This window comes from Oxyura jamaicensis (genome assembly GCF_011077185.1).
Source record: "Oxyura jamaicensis isolate SHBP4307 breed ruddy duck chromosome 9 unlocalized genomic scaffold, BPBGC_Ojam_1.0 oxy9_random_OJ106695, whole genome shotgun sequence".
In the NCBI taxonomy this organism is placed as follows: domain Eukaryota; kingdom Metazoa; phylum Chordata; class Aves; order Anseriformes; family Anatidae; genus Oxyura; species Oxyura jamaicensis.
In genome coordinates, this window is record NW_023304201.1 from 1 (window position 1) to 18,311 (window position 18,311).

The 18,311-nt window shown below is 44.8% G+C and overlaps 2 long non-coding RNA genes across 2 annotated transcripts; both read right to left on the reverse strand.

The window, feature by feature from the left end:
* Positions 1–5,449: 5,449 nt before the first annotated feature.
* On the reverse strand, positions 5,450–6,385 carry LOC118157721. The gene is made up of 2 exons (XR_004746711.1): positions 6,279–6,385; positions 5,450–6,118 (listed from the first exon to the last, which is right to left on the reverse strand). It is a non-coding gene; the product is annotated as an uncharacterized LOC118157721 (long non-coding RNA).
* A 5,289-nt stretch (positions 6,386–11,674) lies between these two features.
* Positions 11,675–16,573, reverse strand: LOC118157720. Its single transcript, XR_004746710.1, has 2 exons — positions 15,558–16,573; positions 11,675–14,590 (listed from the first exon to the last, which is right to left on the reverse strand). It is a non-coding gene; the product is annotated as an uncharacterized LOC118157720 (long non-coding RNA).
* Between the last annotated feature and the right edge of the window lie 1,738 nt (positions 16,574–18,311).

An 18,311-nucleotide genomic window follows, 5' to 3' on the forward strand; every position in this document is an offset into this window, starting at 1 on the left:
CCCCCGGCTGCTCACCCCCAATCTGCCCATGCTGCGGCTCCGGGGGGTGCAGGGCACTGCAATTTAGGATTTCTGTAGCACTGGTTGGATTTTCAAGAGTGCTGCTCTAGGACTTGCCAGGTTTAAAAATAGCTTTTACTCATCTTTTAAACTGCTTTTTTTTTCCTTAGTTTACATTAAGCCTGTTGGGCATTTTGTTCCCTGTAGGAAAGTTAGAGGTATTTATGAGTCTAATTAGAGGCATTTATAAGAGTGATTAGTGTGAAGCATCAGCTGCTGGTGGCTCTCTCTGTGTGTGTGTGTGTGTGTGTGTGTGTTCGCACATAAATGCAACACCAAGGTTTACAATTTGTTCCTGTGCCTGAAAGCTGTGAAATGCCCTCAATTCCCCTGGCACCGATGGCAGCAGCGGGTACAGGCTCGGAGCGGGCGTTGAGCACCGCACAGGATGGCGGCCCCGGCTGGTGGCTGCGCCTTGCGCTGCTGCTGCCTCCGTGCCTTCATGCTGCGATGGAGGAGCACGTGGCTGAGAAAAACAAATAATAATAAGGAAAAAAAAAAATATTTGTGCTGAAAGGCAGTGTTTGGTTTGTAGGAACAGAGACTGACACAGACCCAACTCTTGCTTGCCTTGCAATCCCCCACCACACAGATGCAACATCCTATTTTCCTATCTCTTTTTGCTGCTGAGCACTAATTCTGCACCCTCACCCTCCATGGACATGGTTTTGCAACACAGCAGTCCTCTGGAGGAGAGGTGGTCCCTCCTGTCCACCATTTTGGTAGCAGCACAGCAGCAAACACCCCCTCCCTCCCCACCGGCCTCCTTGTGCCACAGGAGATGCTTTGGGGACCAAAACCATTCAAAGGGAAACTCGAACAAATCTGTGTGTTGTGGGGCTGGGCGAACAGCAATCCTAAAGTGAGGGATGTTCTGGGGCTGGACGTGCTATGGCCACAGCATTAAATACCCACTGGTGCCTCTGCAGAGCCACATCTCTGCTGCAGTGCACAGAGGATGCTGAACCACATGGAGAGGATGTTGAGACATGCAAAAGTGCTCCCAGGCACAGGACCTCAGCACCACCCACATCTTAGGCCCATGGGACAGTGCCTGAGCCCTTGTGCTTCTCTGAACCCAGTGACAGCCCCCAGGTGCCCACGGGAACAGAGGTGGTGGCTCTGGACACAGGGTACAGCTGCTGAGAACTTATTGAGACAACTCCAACCAGCTCAGGTCCTCCCCGACCAGGGATTTGTTTTGCTAGCCATCACGTAAACAGAATGGAAAGGTCAGTGCTGCCCCCACATGCTTACAAAAGCTTTTAGTTGGAATGACTCAAGGAAGGTAGGGAGAAATAGGGGGAATATTTTAATAATGTATTTGTTGTGGGAAACTGAGGTCTCCTCCCAGTCACAAAACAAAACCAAAATCTTTTTGATTTTTCATAGAAAAAAAAAAAAAAAGGAGAGAGAAAAATATTCACAGATTTGCCCACATCAATTTCACAGCTGTGTGTAAAGCAGTTTCTGCAAAAGCAATGTGTTTTGCTGTTATACTGACACGTGGGGATGGTTCAGCATGATCCTAGGGAGATATTGACAGCCTGGCGGTTCTCAAAATCATCTACAAAATAATCTTCTTTTCACATATCCTGTATGTGAAGAGACCATGTAGCCTATGTAATCCACAGTGATATTTTGGAGTTTAGACTTTATCTTTTGCTTGCTTTTAGATATTTTTCTCTGCATCTGTACAGCTACAGAAAGTCTCACTCAAACAGAAAGGTGAAACACAAAGCAGAGGAGTTACAATGAACTCACTTTACTCAAAGTAGTAGCAAGGGAACATTTGAAGCCATATACAAAAAAAAAAAAAAAAAAAAAAAAAAAAAAGTTATTATTCTCCCTCATCTTTTCAGCAACAGGGAGGCTAAGGTATCCTTCCTGGCAGGGAATGAGACTCAAATGTCATGCTGAAGAATTAAGTAGTGTATATCCCTTTAAAACTTGTGAATGGAAACTAGTTTAAATTTGAATCTAAAAAGAAAAAGTGAGCTGTTTCCACCTGGAGCTGGCTGAAATGTTTCATGCATCATCTTCATCAGGAAAAAAAAAAAAAAAAAAAAAAAGTCTTTTTTAACCTGGGTGTTACTTTGGATCATTTTCAGTGGCAAAAGTTTAAAATATTGCTTTACTTTCTCCTTGCGGGCTGTTTGTTTCACCTCGGGTTTACAGTGGCAGCAGGGTGCAGTAATGTCGGTCTTAGAGATTCAATAAACACAAATGTCACAGTTATTCTGTAAAAATCTTTCCTCAAATCATTGAAATGTCAATTCAGAATTTAAAACAATTAAAAAAGAAAAAAGTAGTAAAAGAACAAATAGTTATAACAAATAATATGCATTTGAGACAAGTCCTGAAAAGAACTTAAAAAAAGAAGAAGAAGAAGAAGAAGAAGAAGAAGAAGAAGAAGAAGAAGAAGAAGAAGACGTGACTGTATGATAAAATACATCTGGAAGAATGGCATTTTTGTTTGTTTAACAATTGTCAAATTTTCCTAGCAGGAAAGCTGGATGGAAACTCTCTGTACCATCCTTCATTAGTTCCAATTAATAGTTTGTTTGCTGTTAGGTAATAAGTGTGACTCTACTTTGACTTTTCACAAATTGCCAGTGCAAGTTCTGAAAAAGGTATATTAAATACCAGAAGGAAAATGAGGGAAATGATATAAAACGGCCACTGATCCTGCTAACCCCTGCTCATCCGAGCAATCCTCTTTCTTTCCTACTTACTGCACAGTGCAAGAGCCTCAGGATTAAGTCAGATCTTTGAACCATAATTCCATTTATTTGGAGAGGCAAATGTGCCTTTCGCTCAACTTAAATGTTTTCATTTAAAAGAGGCTGTCAAGTCTGAAAACACATTAAATTCACATTTACAACAAACTTTATTCTCCTTGCACAGCTTCACACGGGTGAAGGGAGGTCGAGGCCGTGGGGATGGCTGGGACCAGTGGCCACACAAGCGACTGGACCTGCACAGGATGTGCAGCCATGGGGCTGCCAGGGGTTTTGGGGTGCCGGACACCTGTGGGAAGCTGGGGCCAAAGGCTGCATCCTGCTGCCCAGAGCAGCCCCTTCACCACCAGAGTCGCTTCTGTAGATAGAGAAGGCAGAACAGAATGTGAGTTACTGGCCCCAGAAGTTTTCATACTGTGCAAGTTATCAACAACAAAAGAATCATAACAACATGTAGCCCCTCTTTTGCACATATTAGCAAACAGCTACGTACAAACATACTTCTGTTACTTGCAAGCTTCAGTTCTGAGTTTCCAACCGTTTAAAAAATTACATCAGAAATTTAATTTATCTACAAGAAACAGTTAAATCTTCTTTTAGGAGTCATTCTTACTTGAATAGCATCAGGTAGAGTTCCCTGCAAAGGACTAAAAGGTCTGATCAGCCTTCTTATTTTTACATTTTGTCCAGCTCAGGAGTACTGCAAAACAAGCTGGCAGTTGTCATCCTTTCACAAATAATATTCTTTCTAAACGGAGAGTTTTTATAATAGTTTGGATTCAGCTAATGGATGAATATCATTGATTCATGCATCTCTTTTTAAAGAAAACTGGGTTGAGTGATTTAATAACCCCAAAGAAGACATTTTTGACCCCAAAATGATTAAATTGCTTTGCTTAAAATACCACTAAGGCATATTTTGCCTCAGTTCAATATGAAACAATTAATTTCCCCCAGCTTCAGCTGGGTAGATTTGAAACTCACAAAACATCCATTTCTAATGATTCAAGGTATTTTTGCAGGCAGGTTATTTACTATTTATAGCTTTTCCCAATGTCTGTCTTGTCTAATGGCTCCTCATGCGAGTGCTCTGGCTGTGGAGATGTTTTGCAGCTCTGGCCACAACAGGAACGGCTACAGCGCTTTTCTTGTGCTGGAGATGGGGCTAGAACTTTTCAGGGAAAAAATAAAAAGATAAAAGAGAAAAAAAAAAAAAAGATAAAAGAGAAAAAATGATAAAAGAGAAAAAAAAAAAAAAAAAAAGTCCCTCCAAGGTTTCATAGCTACCCGGCACATTCACTCAGTTTTATGGTCCTATCTATAATTTCAAACATTTTGCTGATACCTTTATCACAGACAGGTAAATGTTGCATGGTACCTACTATCAAGGGAACAGGTCAGTCAAAGGAGTGCTCTGATCGTGATAATCACTGTGCAATATATAACATTATTGCACATGAAATACACAAAGACCAGTGCTGGAGTTTTCCAATTGCTGATTCTCTGCTACAAACCCATCTGCTTATATGATAAGGACATACAGCAATTACCAGGCATGTTACCTTCCTCTTTTTCTTTGAAAAGTCATGACACCATTTTGATTATAAAAATATATACTTACCTACCTATCTACTGACTGACATATCTATCTATCTATCTATCTATCTATCTATCTATCTATCTATCTATCTATCAAAGTTGGGGGAAGGAAAATCAAAATGCCAAAAGACTTCTTAAAAAAAAATGCCAAAATGCTGTATAAGCAGAGGGAGGGCTGGACCCTGCGCTAGCCATGAGCGGCTCTGCAGGTAAGCAGCCAGTTTCAGTACCTTCACTATGTAAACTTTTAAGAGATATGAGAACAGTTTTGTGCCCATGTCTAGCTAACACCATTTGGTGGATGCACACTTGGGATCCTCAGGGATTTTTTTCCCTCCATCCACTGAGTACCACAACCAAGAACAGCTCGGAAGTAAAGACTCAGACAGCACAGGGCACCAGTCCCCAGGAGGTCAGAAAGCAAGCAAGATCTCCTGCAAGAGAGTGGAAAACCTCACATCTGCATAAAGAGTGCTTGCAGTTTGGCCCAAGCCTGGATGTGCCATTTAAGTAGCTCTTGTCTATAGAAATGTTAGGAGGCAGTCCAAGCACCATCACAGCCTGGCACATCACTGTGAAAAAAGCAGTCACTGTGATCTGCAAGTGTATAATGGTCCTTCAGAGCTGCGTCTATGCAAAATTAATTTTCCTTTCTTGTGAAAGTACAAGCTTTAGCACAAAGATTTGTTCTATGAGGGCAGTTCTGCAACACGCAGTAATTTTAATTTCTGGTCTAAAATGGTCTACATGCAGTCAAGTTCAAGGCTAAGCTCCTAAAGCACCAACATATTCACAGCTGTGCAAGCATTAGTAACCACTGAGGTCTCAACAGATGCAGTATGTTACATTATACTTAGTAAATGCCATTTAAATGCACATGCCTACGAGCAGTTTCCAATACAGGGCAATGGGGAAATATTATGCTCATGTAAATATTTACTGAAACTTGTGGAGAAAAAAGAAAATAAAAAAAATAAAAATAATAATAATAATTAAAAAAAAAACTAGAAATTAAGCTAAATAATTTTTCAGTTATTATAGATTTGAGGGTTTTGTTTTGTTTTGCTTTCTGCCTTTTGGGAGAAAAAAGTTCCTAATTGTTCCACCAGGCTCTATATCGATAACAACACTCTAGCCCTCCTGCATGCCTCAGATACGTATGGGTTTGCGACGCGTCTCGTGCTTGCTCTGCAGCCCATGTGATGCTTTGTTTACCCACTGCACAAGCAGATACGTGCAACGGCCATTCCCGGGCAGGATGACTTGTCTCGGGTCCACCACTTTGCTACGCCGGAGTCTGCAAACATTGGGAGGCTGCTGTGTTCCCCTCCTCCTCCCCGTTCAACAGTGTCTACGGTTTTGTTTCGGAGTGTAGCTGTCCCAGACTGTGGGACCTCTGGAGAGAAGAACTTGGGAAATGTGGGGAGAGACACCGAGGGCACAAGTGCATTATCAGAAAGAATTTGAGTGCTCCCAGCAGCCCAGCAGCAAATTAGAAAGTTTTGGCTCCCAAGAATGAGTTGTGTTGTTTGTTCCTGCACACTGCAGCTGCTCTTCCCCTCTCCCGCCCCATCCCCCTCCTTTTGGTGGTTTATTACACACAAGCTACTAATGAATGGGAGCCGCTGTTTTACAGTACACCACACTTACAGGACTTATCTCTAGGCCTACCACAGATTTGACTGATCAACAGCAGGGCACCACCATCATAATTCTTCCTAGAAACAGGAGGATAAAAAGGGGTTTGTTGGAGGTTGGCTGTGTCTGCAGAGAATCCTGCCTGCAGGGCCTTCTGATGCCATCGCTAGCTGCTATGGTCTTTGGCCTAATAAGGTACAGAAACAAAGATTGTTCACTTGTTCAAGAATACTAAAGTACCCAAGTGACGGAGAGTGGAGGCAGCAGGGCACACATCCAAGTGGGATTAAGGCCACAAGTGCAACTTCGCAGGGCTGGCTGGGTGGCAGGGGGAATATCTGCCTCTGAAAAAAAAAAGAAAAAAAAAAAAATCCAGTTCAAACATAATTTATAATATGTCACTCACAGTCAGAGGTGGCTGTCATTAAGAGTTAAACGTTGCATTGTGTTCAACTTGTTCTGATATGAATTCTCTAAGCTGCTTATATGTTATCATAACTCGTGAGGAGCCAGAGCATGGGCAGAGAGGGGGGAGGCCTTCTGGGGCAGGATGGGACCCAGGCTGGCAGCAGAAGCACGGTGGCAGCACTGCCCAGCCACGACCTTGGTGTGGTGAACCCAAAGGCTGTGGGCTGCGAGAGGTCTGACTGCCCTACAGATGCACCTTGTTTACCTCAGCTGTGTAGGGAGGGGGGACCCAATGCAGCTGGGAGGCTTAAACGCTGATGTTGAAGGAGAAAAAAGTGACCGGTGTTGTAGTGAAGAAGGAAGCCCTTCGGCTAGTGTCGCTCACTGGAGATGAAGCCCAGTGGAAGAGCGAGGAAGCAGCTCTTGAGGACAACACTAAACACCGCTGCCTGGCTTGGCAGTGTTGAAGCAGTGGGATTGCTTTCTCTAGCTTAGGGAAACCACAAAGCATAAGATCCCCACAAAAGCTCAAGAACTTTTTGGATCAGGCCCAATCCCACCAAACTCCACAGGCCTACTAGGGGATTTTTCCCCTACAGTTTTCCCCTAACCCATACTGGTTGTAGAAGGAAAAACCTGTGTGGAATAAGGAGAATTAAGCAGTCCCACGACACTGTCCATCGTCACAGACCTTTCCATAGCAGCACAGCTCACTTAGCACCAGTATCCACCCTAATTCCCTGCTGGGAGAGGTTCTCTGGTGCAGCTTGTGCAGAAAGCGGCCGTTTGTTTACTCACTGGCTTGGGCTGCCCGGATCGCGTTACACCTGCCGGGGCTGCTGCTAACGTGGGAGGTGGATGTTAGCCTGGCACTGTTGCTTTTACAAAGCCTTTAATGTAACAGGCTCTGGCTGTGTTCAAGACCTCACCCTGCAAGCCAAGGCTTAGGGGGGCTTGTGCTGAGACATCCCAGTCTCCCATTCCCCTGTCACTCAAGTCAATGACCGTGGCTTGGCTGCGGTAGGTGTGGGAGAAACATTTCCCGCATGTTTTGTACCGAAACAGCCGCCCCCACCTTCACAGTCACAGATATCACCCTTTCTTGGTCTTCCCAATCAGACACCTTGGTGACACTCTCACACTGGGGTCCTGAAGTGTAACTGGCCCTCAGTGCTCAGACAAACACGAGGGTATGAGCTACAGCCATGCAGGTGCAGTGATCACGAAGGAGATGTCATTCACCAGCAGCCCTGGGCAGCCTGCAAGCAGCTGTAGGGGGCAAGAAGAGGGCATGGGGCTATCAGCAAAGGCAGGTCTTAAACGAAGCTTTGGCCCCCAGGCTGCACTGGCTGCCTCTATGTGGCTTTCAGATTTACTCCATTCAAGGGAGGAGGAAGCCCTGAACATCTTCCTTGTTCCCCTGAAGCATCATTTTGGTGTGTTAGTTGTGTGCGGTCTGGCCAAGGACCGAGGGTCTCCAATTTGTGCACAGGAGTTGAGAAACACTGCAAGAGACACCAAGCTTTCTGGGTACTGAAACGCAAACATCTCACCAGCTCCAGCAGTGCTGGCCTTGGACAAGCGTGAACTGTGATGGGTTAATCACATCAAGCTCTTGGTACGCAACAGTGCCTGCTGTGTGGTTGCTGCCATACCAGATGTGGAGACCAAGGGGTCGGTGTGCACTGGCACAGCATGGTGCTAACATGCGTTTATGGCGAGGTCTCTGTGCCTCTGCCTGAGGTGTTGCAGGCTGTCTAGCAGCCGATAGCTTAGACCTCTGTCCTCACAGAGGGTAAGCAGCTCACCGCAGCCGCCTCTTTCCGTGGTGAATGGGATGAGATGGGAATCGTGTGTTCCTGGTCCTCCCACACAGCCCAGCATCGTCTGGAGCACAAGCACGTGTGGGAGGTGAACGCACAGCAACACCGTCCTGGTTCTGTGCCTCCAGGGGCAGATGCAGTTGCCTTTTGTGCAGTCTTAAAAGTGTCCATGCTTAGATACATTTGTCTGGGCGCAAGTTGTGGTAAACAACCACATTTTAGCAAACAAAGCTGTAAAAGTTAAAAATGTATGTAATATTCATAGATCTGTAAAATGTGTGCTCTATCCAGCTCTGACTCCTGTTGGACACCTGATGAGAACAGAATAGCAGATTAACTAAGCAGCTACAGAGATTGTAAAGGCTTTTAGAGAAACAATTGGTCCAGAATTTGCATTTTATAAAACTGAACCTTTCAGAAATCTTATGATACATCTAGTGGCAAACATTTCTAAAAAGTATTTCCCTCTGATGTTTGTCACACAGGCTTTGTAGCATCTTGCCTGGAAATGTAAAAGACAATTTATAAGCCAAAATGAAACCCACTAGTTTATCTTGACCATCTGTATGGAGTGCAAACAGAGAGAATAAACAAATACTGAAAAATGCATTTGTTTTAAATATCTATGAACAAAGGGTTTGACACATTTGCAGTATGTAATACGGTTTTTAAAACATGATTTTAACCACCTGACACATTCAATTAAATACAGAAAACTCTCCAGGTTGTATTTGCATTCTGGAAGAGCAGTTCTGAAAGAAATTGTAAGTGCAGCAAATCATTCTGAAAATAAACTGATTTAAACAGGGAAAGAGATCTCCTTGAAGGGCTGCAACATGACCGACTTTATAGTTTTAGCTGAAAAAGCCACAAGTATCTTTTTCCTCGTATGACAGAACCACTTTGAAAATGATAAACTGGTCTGTGCTCCAAGAAATGGTAAGAAAAAATCACTTCTAAGAGCACATTTTCAGTTAGGTCTCTTTTTTTCTCAAACATTCAGTGAAATTCCTAAAGCAGTAAATAGTCTTTAAAAACATAACAAACAGACAAACAAACCAACCAAAAAAAACAGAAAGCAGCAATAACTGCTGGGAGAAAACAGAACCCATTTTCCAGGCAGTGACACTGCCACTTTAACAGTTTCCCACTGTACTTGGGTTTAGCTGCCAGAGAAGCCTTGTTCAGCCTATTTGGGGGCCCCATGAAATGCTGCAAGCGTTACTGAAATGAGCACTTGTCTTTTGTTGTGCTGCATGCTAGCACCATACAGTGCTGAGCTGATAAATCCACTTTTTCTAACACAAGCATTTTTCAAACAAAACTACCATGAGACTGATGAGTAATGCCAGCTTGCCAAAAAAAAAAAAAAAAAGAGAGAAAGAAAAAGAAAAATAAACCACACCACCACTGCTGACAATGACAGCTGTTAAATTCACATATTCACAAAACGAGATAGGTTACATAACTGGAAACTACAAGAGCAACGAAACAGCAAGAGGGACTGCTAAGCGAGGCGTAACTCGGGGTCAGGAAGGACCACATCACGCATTTCGATGTGTGCTGCCCCCCCAGTGGCCATGCTAAAGCCACACACTGCCTGGAGCACACAAAGGTGACCGGGCACTTGGTGGCTGTGTGGCACCAGCCTGGGTGTAGTTTGTTTGGGGGGGTTCAGCAAAGCAAGAACACATGTGGAAAAAAAAATATATCAGCATTGCTATGTATGTTGTGCACACAAAGGTAATTTAAAAGCCCAAATGTCACTTTATGCAAGGCATGAGCAAAAACCTTGACTCTGAAAGGCTAATCACAAAGCTTCAGCAGCTAAGACAGCAGAGGAAAAGGTGGGGAGTGTTAGACAGAGTGGTGTTTGACAAAATCTAGGTAGCTTTTGATTTACATCATTTTTTTTCAGGAATATAAAAGCACTCTGCAAAATTATTGTTATTATTTTATGGACACAAAGCTGAGCCTAGAGGAGGTCTGTAATTTACCCAAGGCAGGGCAGGAAGGCAGTGACAGAACACCACCCGGTCTCCAGATCACCCACCTGTATTTCAGCCTCTATTTCTAGAATTATTGCAAAAACTTTGACAAAAGCATTGGATTCTGGAGCAGCCATGGGACAGATTAGAAAGGAAAGGAATCGCTGAGGGATTTTGAGAAACACCAGGCTGCGGGGCTGGTGAGGCAGGGCAGAGGAAGGAGCAGTGCAGGGAGGATGGAAATGTCTGCAGAAGCCTGCCAGACCCCACGTGTTGCTGAGACTGCCAGAAATGGGGTGCTGAAGGGGGCTGATCTGGAGATAAATCAAAGGGGAAAACAGCAGTTGTCTGTATGAATAGCAACAAAAAAATCCCGTAATTAAACCACCACTAACATCAAGCTACATTTTATACAACAAAAATAATCCCTGCTTCTATTTTGTCTGCTCATGGCCAAATTCATTCTTGTTATATGGTAAGAGATACTTTAATTTAGATAATACACATGTAATGAATTTGACCTGGTGGAAATTTAACACGTGGAAGCTTTTTTATCAGAAGGAAGTGTGTTTGTGTGGCTTTCCTTCAACGAAGAACTGAACACAAAATGAGCAAATAAGTGCATAAAGTTCCACATGTCGCCTGTACTAAACAAGGTTAATGCAAAATCAAGATGTACAGACAAATCAGGGAAAAAATAATAATAATAATAATAAAAAAAGAAACACTGGAATGAATGTTTTGTCAATGATGTCACCTAAGCCAGTGTGAAGGTACAGTCTGCTGTGTAGGAGAGCAGTGAAAGCATAAACAGAATATTAGATGTGCATTAAGGCACAAGCTGAAATAGCTGTGAACAATGGCCAAGTCCGGTTGCTCTTGGAACCTTAATGTAAGGAAGCATCCTTATAAAAGATGAGACAATGGCAGGTCTATAAATGACAGTCCCGTAGGCAGTGAAGGATTAAGAACTTCCTATAGCTCCTAAAGTATCAACCTACATTGTAACCCTTCCACAAAGGCTGCCGTAAGTGCTTTCTCTGACTTAGTCCGCCCAGAATAGGGAAAAGCATCAGAATTAGTTTGACTTTTCCTCTGCATACCAGCCGTGCACACACTTAACACGGCGAGGAAAGTAAAAGGCAAAGGAAATGCAGCACTTGTTCGGGCCCTTCTGGCAGCGCACCTGCAAGTCCCGAGCGCCCGCTTGCCCTCGCCGCTTCCTCCAGCTAGCGCAGACCCTCAGCAGCCCCGCTCCAAGCCGTGGCGAGGCGATGCTTGCCAGAGCCCTGCTCCCCGCTCCGTGCGGCACTGGAAATGTGGTTTTCAGATACAAACAAACACAAACTAGGCTGAGGCGTCAGTGTTAATTTATTACCTTTATTTTCTTCGTTTTGTTTTGAAGTCTTTTTTTTTTCTTGCTGTTTTCTTTTGCTTGCTCGCTTGCATGAGTGAGAAGGCATGTTCATTTACTGCACATGTATTTAATTTGAAAGCATTCTCAAAATACTTTCTAATGCCTGATGGACCACAGGCTGAGACACATTCATGCAAAGCAGACATCCTCAGACCTTTCAGGCTGGCAGATCGCTCTCAGTTCTCAGACTTGAGTGCAGACTGCCACACACTCTTCTCATCAAAATTTTAATTGAAGACTATGAACGTTATTATTTAATACAGTTCCACAGACCACCTGCAGCAAACTTCCCAAGGCCCCATGGATTATCAGTGATCCATATGATAGAGGCTGGGAACCACCAGTCCAGCACCCTTGGTGATTCTGACTGTTCATCTCTAATGCTGTATTAAGCCCATTCATGTATATCATTCTGCCAAAACTGAAGCCTGCACTTCAGAAAATATGTCATGGAATTAAACGATTTGGAGCGAGCACTTCATGGATCTGGAAGGGCTGAGGAAGAGGAATAGCCCCACTGCACCAACTGCTAATGCCCTCCACATCCCAGTTGTACTAGAGATGATCAACAGAAAAAGGTGAAGTTACAAAAGATACAAACCCAGGACCAGTTTCAAGTGACATTTGTAGGTTTTCAGTTGATTATAAGTTCAATAGGATCTACAGAAATCAACTCAAAAGACTTTGCAGCAAGTAAAAGATCTTGAGACGCCTTGTCATTCTCTCTGCCAGTGATTCCTTGTTCCAAGCCTGAGGTTTTGGGAAAGTTTGGGGCAATTTTGGTCCAAAAGTTCCAATGCGATGGTTGTACCATCTGTTTTAGAAACCATTCCATTTGTCAGGTAGAACTGGGGCTCATATTACAAAAGAGGTATGAATATTTAAAAAAAAAATGCTAAAAATTCTGCAGATTTGTATTCACCTTGCAGCTGCTCACAATTCCTATTTTTAAATGCTTTTTCTGAAAACTGAGCAAATATGCTGGTCCTCTCTGAGGACTGTGAGCTCTGTCTTGCCAAGCTTAGTCATACAAGGCACTCCCCTGAATCAACACTCCCGCTGATGTGAATAAATTGTTTTCAGCATAGTCCTATTAAAAATCAACAGCAACAAACTAGAGTTAGTATTTAGGATGGGATTAAATAGAGAGTTGTCATTGATATCTGCACGTGCACATCTGGGCCCCAGTTTATTTTAGGGCACAGTTTTGCCCCCCTCCTTATTTGTGGAAATTTAATTCCTGCTCTTCAGATAATCCCACCGGGCAGATTACGCCAGCCCTATGAGAGGCAGGACCTTGGTCAACAGGCGTCCGCTGGTTCTGGGGGCTTTGTGCAGAGCAAGGTTTTACCGCAAGTAAAAGCCAGAGACTCTCGCTGTTGTAACGAATGGGACTTCTCAGTGGTACCATGTTATTTAGTGTGGAGAGGGCTCAGGCTCTCATTCTGAGTCGTATTTAATAGCCCCATCTCTGCACAAGCCCTCTGACCCAAGGGGAACTGCTCCGCAGGTGAGTGATGGGAAGAAGGACGTCAGAGCCAGGCCCTCTCCTGCGAGGCACAAGAAGTGTTTGGGCAAGATTCCCGCTGGGATAAGTTTGTGTAATTTTTCTAAGACTGGGAACAAACATTAATGCAATTTTCTTCCTTCAGAGCAGTTTTAAAGTCACTCAAAGTTCGAGAGCATTTTCCACCTTGGCAACTGGACTTTGCTCCACCATGTAGTTCCACTTACATGATGATGACCGATTACTCATGTGAGCAGTGTGTGCAGAGCTGAGGTTCTGTAGAAGTGGTAATGAACCAGGACAGTGTTACCCAGGAGCACAATAACAAGGCCACTTGCTCGGAAGGGCATGCTTATAGATTTTGTTTTAACAAAATCAGACCTCTGCAGCAGCTTCCCCATGTCCCTGCCTCACCCTGATGGTTTGTTGCTTAAAATCTTACAGGAAAAATAGATTTTTTTTTCTATAAATATGCTCTTAGAATGATGACAATTTACTTCTACAAAAACATGTAACCAAATCTGTGTCTTGTATGTGTGTATTACAAACCAGTGAAGGAAACAGCCTGTAAGACTCATACTTTCATTCCGTGCTATTCCAAATGTGACTTCATTTCCCAGTTTAATAATAAAATGTCACCAATTAAGAGCTTCTTGAATCTAAAAAGAACACATATATCAGAGAAGTTACTTCCTAAAATAAACAACCCGCTTTAATAAACAGTCTCCTGGTTTCTATGATATTAAGGAAAAAAACATGCTTCGCAGACGTCTATTTTATCACACGTCTGCCAGCTTCATTTACAAGTTCAAAATCCAGAGGTAGACAAAATATTAGTTCGGTTTGGAACATACAAAGTGCAATTTTTCATATGTGAATGTGCTAAAATACTTGGTATGATGTTGTTAGGGAAGAAAATAAGGGTCCTTGCCAGAACAATTTATTTAAGGAATAACACTAATAAAAACTTTCCACTAACAAGGATTTTTAAAATTGTTTTTTAATATGCCTTTAATGACCTCAACTCCTCATACCTACCTCCTTGCTTCCAAAACTGTTTGTACTGTCCCCAATAACACTCAGTGGAAAGCTGTCGTTCCTGGCTAAATCCTTACTTAGGGTGGATGCTATGCCTCCGTTAGACAGGGTCACAAGGTCACAATCGATTTTGGAGGCCACCTGGAGAGTCCAGGCCGTGAACTGACTCAAAAAATTTATATCAGAGCTGGAATGGTCCACCTCCCAGGGCTCAGCCTGCGCTAACACCCCAGCCGCAGGATGGAGCCTGCCAGTCCCAGCTCAGAAAGAGGCCAGAGTTGTTGACCCCGTTAGCTGACCTCTTCAAACTTCAGGAGAATTTTTCTGGCAGTTACCACGGTGACTGGGCACTCCAAGCTTATCCTTCTTTACTGAAAAAAAAAAAAAAAAAAATGTTAAAACCTACCTTGTGGAGATGTCTATCAAGAATCGAATACGTAAATGTTTTAATTGTTTGCTTCTCTCCTTGGGCTGCTCTGGCTCTACCTATTCCATCCGAAGCTACTGTCAAGAAACCATTTCAGCTGAAAACACTTCGACTTCTGGAAAAGTAACATTCAGTGGATTTAACGAGTAGCATTTCTAGTATCTGCCTGTGATCGCAAATGACACACTAAGAGGTTTATTGTGAAATAATATTTATTTTCTTTCCATATATGTCCCCAAATTATTACCATTTCTTATTGAATTCAGAACAAACCGAGAAAAGGCTCAGGGAAGGATTGCAGGCTGCCTTCAGCTCTTTCCCTTTTAAGAACTGCTACTTGATGGAAACATTAAATATGCGGCATTACGTTGCTTTAGTCTCTTCAGAAGAGGCTGCACAACCCATTTAATGTACCATGAAATATTATTTAACAAGAGAAAAGAAAAAAAAAAAAAGTCAGACATTGTTACTATTGTTTTTTTCAGGCACTTTGAACACTAATCATTTCACACTTAAAATTTGCCAGGTAAGTAAGGTCTCATGATGCTGACAGAAAACTCTTGAAATACATCAAGGGATCAGAGAGCACACTAAGTAAACAAGAAAACAAAGCGCACCCTTTATTCCAAAAACAATAAGGGAAAACTGCTGCTTCTTAATTTCCAAGCAATCATGTATTATATATGAAGCTTTTATGCAAATTTCTCCTGTGCTCCAATTCATGAAATAGCATCTTCCGAAAGGGAGCAGAGCCCAGTGTTATAGCTGTGTTATAGCTGGAAAAATCCTAGTCGAGGGCTTCTGATGGCAAAGTGTCAATCAGAAATCCCGGTCTGCTATGAACTGCTCACTTCTGGAGTACAGCTAAACAGAGGTTTAAGGATTGAAAGTTTAACGTCATTTTGTCTCACGCGTGGTTTCGAAGTATCTCTGGTTGCTTGAAGAGTGAAATCTGAATATTCAGCTGCTGCTCAGCCACTGCCCTGCGCTCATTCTGGGCTTCTGCACTCCCGGGTGAGATGGCAGAGGGACCGGGGCTGCGGAGATGTCTCTGACACGAGGATATCCCTCAGCTCCTGTGGGCAAAAAAATAAAGGAGGAGATTTGTGTGTGAAAAGCAGAATGCACGTAACCAATCTTTCGTCGCAGATTTACTTTTCATTTTGACTGGAAGGAGGAGAAAAAGGAAGGCTGGCATATGTGTACTAAACTTCTAAAAAGCAAATACATGAATTGTAAAGGACTCTTTTTGCTTTCAAAAGTGGTTCAATTGCTTTGAAATATCATATACCTCAATGCCAAATAGATACATAGACACATGATAATATTATTCAGTGATTTTGAATTAACCATGAAAACAATTTAAATTAAAAACATTTAAAAATTGTTTTCCTATTATTAGGGTTGTGTTAGAAAAAGGCTAAGCCTCTCATTAAGAGATGAATTTTTGCATTTGCACTTTTATTGTGGCTATACAAGATGGTTTTACATTTTCCCTTTTTTTTTTTTTTCCCGCGTGAAATAATGCAAGTTGAAACAATCAGGTGACTGATGAACAGGCTAGTGGGAAGAACAGAAGTGTTTGTTACTTTTTTTTTTTTTTTTTGGATTCTTTTTGAGCAGCCCTGTGTATATAAGTATGTGCTTTTCAATTAGATGCCATGATTTATGAAGTCATGCTCAAGGCTAGCCAGGTTGTTGACTCAGATGGGAGCTATGATGCCAGCTCATTCCCTGGTGACAAACACTGACTGTCCTTCCCGCAGCCCGGCTCCCCTGGCAGCCTTATTAAAAGACCTTGTGGTTGGCAGAGCTCTGAGCAGGAAATGAGGTCCTCTCCGGTTCGGGACGGAGATGACTGGGGTTACAGAAAGCTGCAAAGCAAACCCAGAATCTCCTGAGTCACACACTTGAAGCTCTCAGGAACCCCACAGCATGAGCTGCACCCCTGCGTGCCCCCTGAGTACCCCCCTGGGAGCTGCAGCTCTGGCAGAGAACAAGGCAGCAATTCGCCTGGGAGAGGGGAAGCAGGGGGGCACCGCTGCCCCCCAGCCTCCCCACGCACCCTGGCCTGGCCTCAGGGCTCAGCACCCTCCTGCAGGGATGCTTTCCTGCCCCATCCCTAGCAGGGAATTTTTGGCACCTCGCGTGGTGTTTTTCCAGTTATATTACAGCAAGGCATTCAGCACGGCCGTGGCTTGGGGATCTTTTGTGTGGCCTCCTCTCTTCTAGGAATTTAACATATAAATCACTGGAAAGCAGCAAATCTGGAAGACCAAGTGGTACCAAGTACCACGTTTGCTTCTTGGCACAGCCAGCTGCGGACCACAGAGCTGCTTGTACTACAGCAGTCCGGACACCTGGACCTGAAATGGGGGAAAGCAACCCCCTGTTTCAAAGGTTTCCGAGCCGGCAAACCAGCCCCTGGCAAGAAGCTCGAAACTCTTGCTGAATTCCTGGGAAACGACTCCCTGATGCTCTCTGTATAACACTTTTAGTTTGAATTCCCTCACTGCAACTGAAACAATAATATTTAGGCCATTTGGGGCTGAGATTATTGCTCTAATAAATTGTGCGTGTGTTTTATTGGTTCCTTGTGCCAAATAAGCCCCCGATTGATTTTCCTCCTAATCAGCATGGAGAATGCATTCCGCCGTAATTAAATCCCGGGGACCCGGCCGCTCCCTGCTCGCTCGCCTCTTGGGATGCCATGGGGTACCCCGGCCACCCACCGGCTGGGTCGAGCACACTGCCAGCCTTTGGGACGGCTGCTCCCGGCCGTCTCCAGCCCTCACCCGCTGCCGGAGCGCGCATGGGGCCGCGCTCAGCGCTCGGGACCCGTCTCCCAGTGCCGAGAGGCGGAGGCGGGCAGGGGAGCGGGGCTTTCCCTCCCTTCCAGGAGGGTACGAGCCTCCCCCCCCCCAGACTTGGATCTCGTCCCCCACCACCACCCCAGAGCAGGTGCCGCAGCCCCGCCGCCTCTGGGCCGGTTCCCGTCTCCCCGCACGGCGAAGCTCCGGTGTCGCATCCCTCCACCGAATCCCGGGGATGCGGCGGCTGCCGAGAGCCGCGGCTCAGGCCCCAGCTCCGCGGGTCCAAAGCCCCCCCATCCCTAGCCAAGAGGGAGGGAGGCGATGTCTCGGCCTCCAAAACTTGGGGCTGGAGAGGAGAGATGGGGGCTCTGGCTCCCTCCGCGGAAGGAGCGCGCCCGTGGATGGGGGCGGCAGGGGGGAGGGGGCTGCAACCCCTCGGGCACGGGCAGCGCTCTGGGGGGGGGGGGCTCGGGCCGGATTCTGCCCGTTCCCTCCCCGGTAATGCTCTTTTCTCTAGGGCTGTGCAGCCCGGCGGCGGGGAAGCAGGCCGGCGGATAATTACCCCTCGCTGCAATCCGCAGAGCTGGCCTAATCCGAAAGCTCAAGTGCCCGTGAGTAAAACTTCAGGAAAAGTTATTGAAACTGACAAATACGGGGTGACAAATAATCAATAAAAGCCCAGCCCGACATCCTTTATTGTTTCCAGGCACTAACAGCAAGGAGTGAAACCTCGGCGAGGGCAGGGGGAGGGAGCAGCGGGGCCGGCGTTTGCAAAGGCCCCGGCTCGAAGAGGCAGGGGAAGGCCCCGGCAGCACACGGGGACCGCTACCGTCCCCGAGGGGGGGGGGAGGG